Raw genomic sequence first — 13,331 nt, 5'->3', positions numbered from 1 at the left:
AAATTGCCTTCAACGTTCTTGTCTTTTGAGTAAACTAATCAGTTCTTCCAGAATTTTACCTTATGTATTATTTTCAAGCCTTTCCTATCACTATGGATTCACTGAACTTTCTGAACTCTTAGATAACCAAAAGTCTTTATTACAGAATCAGATAAAATAGAACACATGAAAAACTGTCAATATGGCAAATTGGATATCTGCTCCAGAGAAATACCATAATGGAAAGTCAGTGGTTAATGGTAAGAATGCGTCCCCTAGCACTTTTGTGCATCCAAGCCATCCTGTATGGATGTCTCCTGGCAACAAATGGTACTCTTGGGTGCAGAAAGAGTTAATGCAGCTTCCCAATGCACCTAATTTATTTCTGGAGACTGTTTTATTCACTTATAGAATTTGGCTCATCATTATACAGGTCCCTTTGCTAATAGTATTAAAAAAAAAAACAAAACTATTTTCCTTTTTTTATAGTTTACTGACATAATTATTTACTTTTATACTGCCCACAAATCAAATTAGTTTAGTGCAGAAATTCTCATTTTGGGAGATTTTGAGGATTATCATTTCGGGCATGTCATAGACTGCTCTGTGAACGCAGCCTGGTTAAACTAACATTTCTGCCAGCCCTGAAATTTGAATGATGTTATAGAGAAAAACAGGTTGGTTGGTTAAAAAAAAATTTATTGACCTTGACATACACATCTGGTAACTTCAAAAAGTTAGAACCGGGGTTCCTTCTGTGAATGCAAGAGTAGTTAAAAAATCAATTAATGCGGGGCCTCGGGAAGATGGCGGAAGAGTAAGACGCGGAGATCACCTTCCTTCCCACAGATACAGTAGAAATACATCTACACGTGGAACTGCTACTACAGAACACCCACTGAACGCTGGCAGAAAACGTCAGACCTCCCAAAAGGCAAGAAAATCCCCACGTACTTGGGTAGGGCAAAAGAAAAAAGAAATAACAGAGACAAAAGAATAGGGACGGCACCTGCACCAGTGGGAGGGAGCCGTGAAGGAGGAAAGATTTCCACGCACTAGGAAGCCCCTTCGCGGGCAGAGACTGCGGGTGGCAGAGGGGGGAAGCTTTGGAGCCACGGAGGAGAGCGCAGCCACAGGGGTGCGGAGGGCAAAGCGGAGAGGTTCCCGCACGGAGGAGCGGTGCCGACCAGCACTCTCCAGCCCGAGAGGCTTGTCTGCTCACCCGCCGGGGCGGGCGGGGCTGGGAGCTGAGGCTCGGGCTTCGGTCGGATCGCAGGGAGAGGACTGGGGCTGGCGGCGTGAACACAGCCTGAAGGGGTTAGTGCGCCACGGCTGGCTGGGAGGGAGACCGGGAAAAGGTCTGCAGCTGCCGAAGAGGCAAGAGACTTTTTCTTGCCTCTTTGTTTCGTGGCGCGCAAGGAGAGGGGATTCAGAGCGCCGCCTAAACGAACTCCAGAGAAAGGCGCGAGCCGCGGCGATCAGCACGGACCCCAGAGACGGGTGTGAGACGCTGGGGCTGCTGCTGCCGCCTCCAAAAAGCCTGTGTGTGAGCACAGGTCACTCTCCACACCGCCCCTCCCGGGAGCCTGTGCAGCCCGCCACTGCCAGGGTCCCGTGATCCGGGGACAAGTTCCCCGGGAGAACGCACTGCCCGCCTCAGGCTGGTGCAACGTCACGCCGGCCTCGGCCGCCGCAGGCTCACCCCGCCTCCTCTGTACACCTCCCTCCCCGCGGCCTGAGTGAGCCAGAGCCCCCGAAGCAGCTGCTCCTTTAACCCCGTCCTGTCTGGGTGGGGAATAGACGCCCTCAGGCGACCTACACGCAGAGGCGGGTCCAAATCCAAAGCTGAACCCCAGGAGCTGTGCGAACAGGGAAGATAAGGGGAAATCTCTCCCAGCAGCCTTAGAAGCAGCGGATTAAAACTCCACAAACAACTTGATGTGCCTGCATCTGTTGAATACCTGAATAGACAACGAATCATCCCAAATTCAGGAGGTGGACTTTGGGAGCAGGATATATTAATTTTTCCCCTTTTCCTTTTATTTGTGAGTGTATATGTATATGCTTCTGGGTGCGATTTTGTCTGTATAGCTTTGCTTTACAATAGCTTTATTTTACTTCACTATATTATAGCCTCTTTCTTTCTTTCTTTCTTTCTATTTTTTCTCCCTTTTACTCTGAGCCGTGTGGACGAAAGGCTCTTGGTGCTCCAGCCAGGCATCAGGGCCGTGCCTCTGAGGTGGGAGAGCCAACTTCAGGACACTGGTCCACAAGAGACCTCCCAGCTCCACGTAATACCAAATGGCAAAAATCTCTCAGAGATCTCCATCTCAACATCAAGACCCAGCTTCACTCAACGACCAGCAAGCTACAGTGCTGGACAACCTATGCCAAACAACTAGCAAGACAGGAACACAGCCCCATCCATTAGCAGAGAGGCTGCCTAAAATCATAATAAGGCCACAGACACCCCAAAATATACCACCAGACGTGGACGTGCCCACCAGAAAGACAAGATCCAACCTCATCCACCAGAGCTCAGGCACTAGTTCCCTCCACCAGGAAGCCTACACAACCCACTGAACCAACCTTAGCCACTGGGGACAGATACCAAAAACAACAGGAACTACGAACCTGCAGCCTGTGAAGAGGAGACCCCAAACACAGTAAGATAAGCAAAATGAGACGACAGAAAAACACACAGCAGATGAAGGAGCAGGGTCAGAACATACCAGACTTAACAAATGAAGAGGAAATAGGTAGTCTACCTGAAAAAGAATTCAGAATAATGATAGTAAGGATGATCCAAAATCTTGGAAATAGAATAGACAAAATGCAAGAAACATTTAACAAGGACGTAGAAGAACTAAAGAGGAACCAAGCAATGATGAAAACCACAATAAATGAAATTAAAAATACTCTAGATGGGATCAATAGCAGAATAACTGAGGCAGAAGAAAGGATAAGTGATCTGGAAGATAAAATGGTGGAAATAACTACTGCAGAGCAGGATAAAGAAAAAAGAATGAAAAGAACTGAGGACAGTCTCAGAGACCTCTGGGACAACATTAAACGCACCAACATTCGAATTATAGGGGTCCCAGAAGAAGAAGAGAAAAAGAAAGGGACTGAGAAGATATTTGAAGAGATTATAGTTGAAAACTTCCCTAATATGGGAAAGGAAATAGTTAATCAAGTCCTGGAAGCACAGAGAGTCCCATACAGGATAAACCCAAGGAGAAACACCCCAAGACACATATTAATCAAACTGTCAAAAATTAAATATAAGGAAAACATATTAAAGGCAGCAAGGGAAAAAAAACAAATAACACACAAGGGAATCCCCATAAGGTTAACATCTGATCTTTCAGCAGAAATTCTGCAAGCCAGAAGGGAGTGGCAGGATATACTTAAAGTGATGAAGGAGAAAAACCTACAACCAAGATTACACTACCCAGCAAGGATCTCATTCAGATTCGATGGAGAAATTAAAACCTTTACAGACAAGCAAAAGCTGAGAGAGTTCAGCACCACCAAACCAGCTTTACAACAAATGCTAAAGGAACTTCTCTAGGCAAGAAACACAAGAGAAGGAAAACACCTACAATAACAAACCCAAAACATTTAAGAAAATGGGAATAGGAACATACATATCGATAATTACCTTGAATGTAAATGGATTAAATGCTCCCACCAAAAGACACAGGCTGGCTGAATGGATACAAAAACAAGACCCATATATATGCTGTCTACAAGAGACCCACTTCAGACCTAGAGACACATATAGACTGAAAGTGAGGGGATGGAAAAAGATATTCCATGCAAATGGAAATCAAAAGAAAGCTGGAGTAGCAATTCTCATATCAGACAAAATAGACTTTAAAATAAAGACTATTACAAGAGACAAAGAAGGACACTATATAATGATCAAGGGATCGATCCAAGAGGAAGGTATAACAATTGTAAATATTTATGCACCCAACATAGGAGCACCTCAATACATAAGGCAAATACTAACAGCCATAAAAGGGGAAATCGACAGCAACACAATCATAGTAGGGGACTTTAACACCCCACTCTCACCAATGGACAGATCATCCAAAATGAAAATAAATAAGGAAACACAAGCTTTAAATGATACATTAAACAAGATGGACTTAATTGATATTTATAGGACATTCCATCCAAAAACAACAGAATACACATTTTTGTCAAGTGCTCATGGAACATTCTCCAGGATAGATCATATCTTGGGTCACAAATCAAGCCTTGGTAAATTTAAGAAAATTGAAATCGTATCAAGTATCTTTTCCGACCACAACGCTATGAGACTAGATATCAATTACAGGAAAAGATCTGTAAAAAATACAAACACATGGAGGCTACACAATACATTACTTAATAACGAAGTGATCACTGAAGAAATCAAAGGGGAAATCAAAAAATACCTAGAAACAAATGACAATGGAGATACGACGACCCAAAACCTATGGGACGCAGCAAAAGCAGTGCTAAGAGGGAAGTTTATAGCAATACAAGCCTACCTCAAGAAACAGGAAACACCTCGAATAAACAACCTAACCTTGCACCTAAAGCAATTAGAGAAAGAAGAACAAAAAAACCCCAAAGCCAGCAGAAGGAAAGAAATTATAAAGATCAGGTCAGAAATAAATGAAAAAGAAATGAAGGAAACAATAGCAAAAATCAATGAAACTAAAAGCTGGTTCTTTGAGAAGATAAACAAAATTGATAAACCATTAGCCAGACTCATCAAGAGAAAAAGGGAGAAGACTCAGACCAATAGAATTAGAAATGAAAAAGGAGAAGTAACCACTGACACTGCAGAAATACAAAAGATCATGAGAGATTACTACAAGCAACTCTATGCCGATAAAATGGACAACCTGGAAGAAATGGACAGATTCTTAGAAATGCACAAAATGCCGAGACTGAACCAGGAAGAAATAGAAAATATGAACAGACCAATCACAAGCACTGAAATTGAAACTGTGATTAAAAACCTTCCAACAAACAAAAGCCCAGGACCAGATGGCTTCACAGGTGAATTCTATCAAACATTTAGAGAAGAGCTAACACCTATCCCTCTCAAACTCTTCCAAAATATTGCAGAGGGAGGAACACCCCCAAACTCATTCTACGAGGCCACCATCACCCTGATACCAAAACCAGACAAAGATGTCACAAAGAAAGAAAACTACAGGCCAATATCACTGATGAACATAGATGCAAAAATTCTCAACAAAATACTAGCAAACAGAATCCAACAGCACATTAAAAGGATCATACACCATGATCAAGTGGGGTTTATCCCAGGAATGCAAGGATTCTTCAATATACGCAAATCAATAAATGTGATACATCATATTAACAAATTGAAGGAGAAAAACCATATGATCATCTCAATAGATGCAGAGAAAGCTTTCGACCAAATTCAACACCCATTTATGATAAAAGCCCTGCAGAAAGTAGGCATAGAGGGAACTTTCCTCAACATAATAAAGGCCATATATGACAAACCCACAGCCAACATTGTCCTCAATGGTGAAAAACTGAAACCATTTCCACTAAGATCAGGAACAAGACAAGGTTGCCCACTCTCACCACTATTATTCAACATAGTTTTGGAAGTGTTAGCCACAGCAATCAGAGAAGACAAAGAAATAAAAGGAATCCAAATCGGAAAAGAAGAAGTAAAGCTGTCACTATTTGCAGATGACATGATACTATACATAGAGAATCCTAAAGATGCTACCAGAAAACTCCTAGAGCTAATCAATGAATTTGGTAAAGTAGCAGGATACAAAATTAATGCACAGAAATCTCTTGCATTTCTATACACTAATGACGAAAAATCTGAAAGTGAAATTAAGAAAACACTCCCATTTACCATTGCAACAAAAAGAATAAAATATCTAGGAATAAACCTACCTAAGGAGACAAAAGACCTGTATGCAGAAAATTATAAGACACTGATGAAAGAAATTAAAGATGATACAAATAGATGGAGAGATATACCATGTTCCTGGATTGGAAGAATCAACATTGTGAAAATGACTCTACTACCCAAAGCAATCTACAGATTCAATGCAATCCCTATCAAACTACCACTGGCATTTTTCACAGAACTAGAACAAAAAATTGCACAATTTGTATGGAAACACAAAAGACCCCGAATAGCCAAAGCAATCTTGAGAACGAAAAATGGAGCTGGGGGAATCAGGCTCCCTGACTTCAGACTATATTACAAAGCTTCAGTAATCAAGACAGTTTGGTACTGGCACAAAAACAGAAATATAGATCAATGGAACAGGATAGAAAGCCCAGAGATAAACCCACACACATATGGTCACCTTATCTTCGATAAAGGAGGCAAGCATATACAGTGGAGAAAAGACAGCCTCTTCAATAAGTGGTGCTGGGAAAATTGGACAGGTACATGTAAAAGTATGAAATTAGAACACTCCCTGACACCATGCACAAAAATAAACTCAGAATGGATTAAAGACCTAAGTGTAAGGGCAGACACTATCAAACTGTTAGAGGAAAACATAGGCAGAACACACTATGACATACATCACAGCAAGATTCTTTTTGACCCAGCTCCCAGAGAAATGGAAATAAGAACACAAATAAACAAATGGGACCTAATGAAACTTAAAAGCTTTTGCACAGCAAAGGAAACCATAAACAAGACCAAAAGACAACCATCAGAATGGGAGAAAATATTTGCAAATGAAGCAACTGACAAAGGATTAATCTCCAAGATTTACAAGCAGCTCATGCAGCTCAATAACAAAAAAACGAACAACCCAATCCAAAAATGGGCCGAAGACCTAAATAGACATTTCTCCAAAGAAGATATACAGATGGCCTACAGACACATGAAAGAATGCTCAACATCATTAATCATTAGAGAAATGCAAATCAAAACTACAATGAGATATCATCTCACACCGGTCAGAATGGCCATCATCAAAAAATCTAGAAACAATAAATGCTGGAGAGGGTGTGGAGGAAAGGGAACACTCTTGCACTGTTGGTGGGAATGTAAATTGATACAGCCACTATGGAGAACAGTATGGAGGTTCCTTAAAAAACTACAAATAGAACTACCATACGACCCAGCAATCCCACTACTGGGCATATACCCTGAGAAAACCATAGGTCAAAAAGAGTCATGTACCAAAATGTTCATTGCAGCTCTATTTACAATAGCCAGGACATGGAAGCAATCTAAATGTCCATCGACAGATGAATGGATAAAGAAGATGTGGCACATATATACAATGGAATATTACTCAGCCATAAAAAGAAATGAAATGGAGGTATTTGTAATGAGGTGGATGGAGTTAGAGTCTGTCATACAGAGTGAAGTAAGTCAGAAAGAGAAAAACAAATACAGTATGCTAACACATATATACGGAATCTAAGGGGAAAAAAAAAAAAAAAAAAAAAAAAAAAAAGGCCATGAAGAACCTAGTGGCAAGACGGGAATAAAGACACAGACCTACTAGAGAATGGACTTGAGGATATGGGGAGGGGGTGGGGTGAGATGTGACAGGGTAAGAGAGTGTCATGGACATATATACACTACCAAATGTAAAATAGATAACTAGTGGGAAGCAGCCGCATAGCACAGGGAGATCAGCTCAGTGCTTTGTGACCACCTAGAGGGATGGGATGGGGAGGGTGGAAGGGAGGGAGATGCAAGAGGGAAGAGAAATGGGAACATATTGTATATGTATAACTGATTCACTTTGTTATAAAGCAGAAGCTAACACACCATTGTAAGGCAATTATACTTCAATAAAGATGTTAAAAAAAAAAAAAAGTTAGAACCAATCTATCATTGGATTATGGAACTATTGTTAGAATAGGTAAATAAATTAAAATATATATTGCATGAAACATTAATATATTTTTAAGAAACACAATGGATTTGGAATTCATCCAGTTTTTCATTTAATGCCGTTTCATTTTATGCCATATTGCAATGATATGAAGGATTACTAGATTTGTTTATATAAGGACATCACAATACATATTTAGATAAATATCTATTATTAGGTTTCAAGTTCTCCAACTAGTTAGCAGCTTATACAGAAATATCTCAATTAACCTTATCTTTCATGCCAATCTGTGATGCTTTATATTTTTGAGACGGAGTCTTCCAAACCAGAAAATAATCCCTGATTATAAATTAAGCCTCTTTCAAAGCAGCATGTAATATTTGAGACCACGATATTTCTATCTAAGAAGTAGAAATAGCAGTTTGGATTGTGTGACTAAGAATGTAACCCTCATTTTTATGAGATAGATATGTTTTCTGTGTACTCATCAACTCTTAGAATGTTGCTTATTGATTCTTAAAATATTTTTTCACAAGTAAAAGGTTCAATGCATAGAGATTTATACACTGTGAAAAGTTTGGTGCTATAAAGTTGGACAAAGAACTATTTTATACCTTTAGCACTTTGGCAACTGGATGCTGTTCTTCTATGTATCCACTCTGCTGTAACTTTATATGTAAGTCATTGTGCTGGTTAAAGACAACCTAAGAATGGTCTTTCTTTACGAAGAAATCTTCATGAGTTTTTGTATAAACTCAAATGGCTTTTTTCCCCCATACATTATATAACCTTGAGCATGGACACTGAGTATTATCTTTTCTTTTAAGAAAAGATAATACTCAGTGTTTTAGAATTTCTGGCGGTGTAGGAGGAGGTCATCAAGAGGACATGACTGCCAGACGACCCCTGAGCGGTCTCTCTCTTTCTCACTCGTGTCCTTGCAAAGTACGCTCCACCCACCCTTCCCACAGCTGGAGCCGTTTTCCAGGATGTAAGCTTGAGAGAGTAATGTGTTACTGAGACCATCTGCACGGTATACCTGACTGAACACCGAAAAGGTCTCCCTATAAGCTGTTAGGATTCTGGCGGACCGGTTCCGAGACTCAACTTGGGTCGCCCAAGACAAGCCTTGTTTGTAAGTTTCCTTATTAAACCTGCCACCCGCCAATCTGGAGCCGTTTGTCTCTTTCTTTTTTGGGGGTGGGGGGAGGGGAATTTCAGATTTCACCTGGGAAGCTCCCGAGGTTTCGAACCAAAGGGCAGTGATATAAATTTGAAATGTTCTAAGTGTCTTTGAGCTTTGTGGTTTCTTGCTGCCTTGAACTTTTGAGTATAACCGTGCATGTCTGAAAAATTTCCCCGCGTTTGTCTTACCTTCTCATGAAGAAGCCAGAAAACTTGCTTCCCATCTTCCTTTGAAGCTGGAGCCCAGACATGTGCCCTCATCTCCTCCAGGCATGTCAGCAGGATAGTCCAACGTGGAAGTAAGCAGGCTGAGGAAGGATGTCCCGCGCAGAATCCATTTTTTGGGGTGCGGGGGTGGGGCGTGACGAGGGCAGGCACCTCCGGCTTGGGTGATGGTGGTGGGGGGTCTGGGCTGTGTCCGAGTGCAGGAGCGGCATTCCGCCAAACACCAGGAGCAGTGAAGTACTCAGGTTCTTTGCAACAAATTTAAAAAACCTGTAGTACCTGCAGCTTGTTAGTAGGAGTGCCCGAGGCAGTTGATTTTCTCGTTACCCTTGTGCGGCGTGGCTCAGAGCATTTTTTTTTCAAAGTTTAGTCTTAAGCCTGGTTCTCCAACCCTCTCAACTAATCTTTAGCCATTAAACTTTTTCTTTCTTTCTTCCTTTCTTCCTTCCTTCCTTCCTTTCTTTCTTTCTTTTTCTCTCTTTCTCTCTCTCTCCTTTCTTTTTCTTTCTTTCTCTCTCTCCCTCCCTCCCTCTCTCCCTCTCCCCCCCTCCCTCTCTCCCTCTCCCCCTCCCTCCCTCCCTCCATTCCTTCCTTCCTTCCTCTCTCTCTGTCTCTGTCTCTCTCCCTCCCTCTCTCCCTCCCTTCCTCCCTTCCTTCCTCTCTCTCTGTCTCTGTCTGTCTGTCTCTCTCTCTCTCTCACTTTCTTGCTTGCTTGCTTGACCAGACACACTCAGCTTCTGTGGTTTCAACTGAGAATCCCGCCACAGATCATTTTTAATTGCTTTCTTATTGTGAAAAAAAATTTTTTTTTTTTGCTTAGACACCTGATTTTATCTCCTCTCTTAGCATACCAACTTATACTTTTGAAACATTTTTTTACTGGTTATCGTAGAGTTTCCCTTACACTTTTTTAACCATTCCAAATCCATCTTCAATTAAAACTATCCTGCTTCATGGGTAGCGCAGGTACTTTATACGTGAGTGTTCCTAATATCTCCCTTCAGTGTCTTATAATATTTCTGCCATTTATACACTTACTCATATGCTATAATTGCACAAAAATGCACTGTTGCTATTACTACTTTAAATAATCAGTTATCTTGTAGCTCAATTAAGAATAAGAAAAATGATAGATTTTATTTTACCTTAATTTATTGCTTTCCCATACATAGCTCTTCCTTTCTTTGTAAAGATCTGAGTTCCTGAACTGCGTTTTTTCCTTTCTGCCTAAAGAACTTCTTTTAACAGTTCTTGCAAGGAAAGTCTAGTAGCAATGAATTCCCTCAGTTATTTGTTTGTTTGTTTGTTTGTTTGCCAGAGATGTCTTTATTTCTCTCTCACATTTGAGGAGAATTTTGTTGGATATAGAGTTCTAGGTTTTTTTTTTTTTTTCTTTTTCAACACTTTAAATATTTCATTCCACTCTCCATTAGAGCCCTTAGCATGTTAATCATAAGTATTTTAATTTCTCTGTTTTATAATTACAACGTCTGTGTCATATCTCAGTCTTAGTCTGATGATTTCCTTGTCTCTTCAGGATTTATTATTTTATTTTTGATGTTTTTTGCTTTTTGGTACACATTGTTATTTTTGTTAGTAGCTAGATATGTTTCATGGAGTAATGGGAACTAAGGTAAATAGGTCTTTATGGTGAGGATTTTTGTTAATCTGGTTAGGATTTGAGCTGTGTTGAGCGTTTGCTGTAGCTGTAGGTAGGAGAGGCTTAAAATCCCTTTAGTGTACTTATTTTTGTTTCCCCTCTTGACTTTGGGCTTCCCTAAGAAATCCTTATTTTTTTTAAATTCTTTTAATTTTTAAAAAAGATTTATTATTTATTTAATTTATTTATTTTTGGCTGCATCGGGTCTTAGTTGCAGCACTCGGGATCTTCCTTGAGGCATGTGGGATCTTTCATTGCAGCACACAGGATCTGCATTGTGGTGCGTGGGCTTCTCTCTAGTTGTGGTATGCGGGTTTTCTCTTCTCTAGTTGTGGCGCGCAGGCTCCAGGGCACATAGGCTCTGTAGTTGCGGCACGTGGTCTCTAGTTGAGGTGCACAAGCTCAGTAGTTGTGGTGCATGGGCTTATTTGCCCCCCAGCATGTGGGATCCTAGTTCCCTGACCAGGATGGAACGTGCGTCCCCTGCATTGTAAGGCAGTTTCTTTACCACTGGACCACCAGGGAAGTCCCTAATTTTTTAATTTTTAAAAAATTTTTATTGGCGTATAGTTGCTTTACAATGTTGTGCTAGTTTCTGCTCTACAGCAAAGTGCATCAGCTATATGTTTACATATATCCCCTCTTTTTTGGAAGGAAATCCTTCTTAGAGTCTGAGTCTTGCAGCTCTTTCAGCTGTAATCCAGGGTTATTCTGTTGGAGCCCTGTGTGCAGTGGTGAGGTGTGGGCAGAGGAAGCACCGCATAGTCTTGTAATTAAATCTTTTAGTGGGGCCTGTTTCCCACCTTCACAAGTTGTTGCTCTCACACTATAGCTTTTACCCCTTGAGGTGAGACAGGAAGGATAAAGAAGGCTGGATTGGGAGAAATGCCCTTCCCCCAGGTAAAACATGGCCTGCCAAAGTCTTCTCCCCTGGAGGGTAAGCTTTTGTTATGGAGAACAGTGGCTTTATTTCCTAATCATTACCCCTTTCCTCCCCGTGCCAGACCCAAGAGAGAATCCTTCTTCACCATAAGATCCTGGTGGGTTTCCCAGAGGTAAAATTCACAAAAATATGAGGTCCCCTTTAAAAGTGAAGTCCCTGGAGTTTTTCACTCTCATGATAGTTTACACTCAGCCTTCAGCAGTTTGTTAAAATTACCAGTTAAGTGTTCCTGCTATTTTATAGTTCGCGTGCAGCTATCACTGTGACTCTCTAGGTTCACCTGTCTCTCCAGATTTAGGAGTGACTAACTGTCCTGCAACCACAGTTTTCTGATGTGTCCAATAAAAGTCACTGATTTTTAGTTTGTTAGAGTTTTCTTATTTTAAGGGTGGGAGTGACAACTTCCAAGCTCTTGCCATGTTGTAGCTGAAACCATATATCCCTGGATTTACTTTTTATACATGTAAAGAGTGATGTTTTGAAAAGACAGATTGAAGAAAATCTATTTATCAAATGTGTTTAGCTTTGGAAAAATACTATCTAGAGATATATTGGGAGAGATCAGATGAAATTTTAGGTTAGATACATAATGGAAAGTAACACTTGTACAGTAGGCTCCCTTAATCAGTGGAAATATTTTCTTATTCTGCAGCCACCTTATTGGATGCCCACCTAAGGCAGAGAAGGTCACCTGAGGCCTTGTAAGGGGGCCTGATGAAAGTATTGCCTCCAACTGAGGTGTTTTCCCTATGCACTGGGCCACTGATGGGATTGTGAAGGGCTCACAACTTCCTCTCCATTCAAAACTGAAGCTTTTTATCAATATCATAGTTCTCTAAACCAAAGAAGTAAAACTAGAGCATTCAGGACCTCTTAGCAAAATCAGCCTCCAAGGGTAGTTTCAAAATAATGTGCCATGTCTTACTACTTAATTGTGGATGGTTACTTTGAAGAATCTACCTTCTCCACTCGCACTTGATTTACAGCAGCAGTTTTAAAATCGTGTGTTCTGCTGGAATTAGTGCTTCTTATAGAAGTTAACCAGTGTCTGGTGCCACTTTTTTTTTCAGACCATTAGGAACATTCTCAAAACCCTGTGGCTCAAGGCAGCTTGAACAACTGTTCTCAGCATGCTGCAGTGTCACAAACATACCCGTGGTCAGCTTTTAAATTGGTGCTGATTTTCAAATCAAATCAAATTGGTTGTTGATTTTATTTGACTAATCCAAATTTACAAGCCATTAAAGGAATCCAACATGATATGTCTTAACGATTTTTTTTTTTTTAAGATTTATTATTTATTTATTTATTTATTTATGGCTGTGTCGGGTCTTAGTTGTGGCGCACAGGATCTTCATTGAGGCATGTGAGATCTTTCGCTGCAGTGCATGGGCTTCTCTCTTGTTGTGGCTTGTGGGCTCCAGAGTGCATGGGCTGTCTAGTTTGCAGCATGCAGGCTCTCTAGTTG

The sequence above is a fragment of the Balaenoptera physalus genome (genome assembly GCF_965194825.1).
Source record: "Balaenoptera physalus genome assembly, chromosome: 21".
In the NCBI taxonomy this organism is placed as follows: domain Eukaryota; kingdom Metazoa; phylum Chordata; class Mammalia; order Artiodactyla; family Balaenopteridae; genus Balaenoptera; species Balaenoptera physalus.
The sequence above is the reverse complement of the archived record's forward strand: the minus strand, read 5'-3'. Positions refer to the sequence as shown.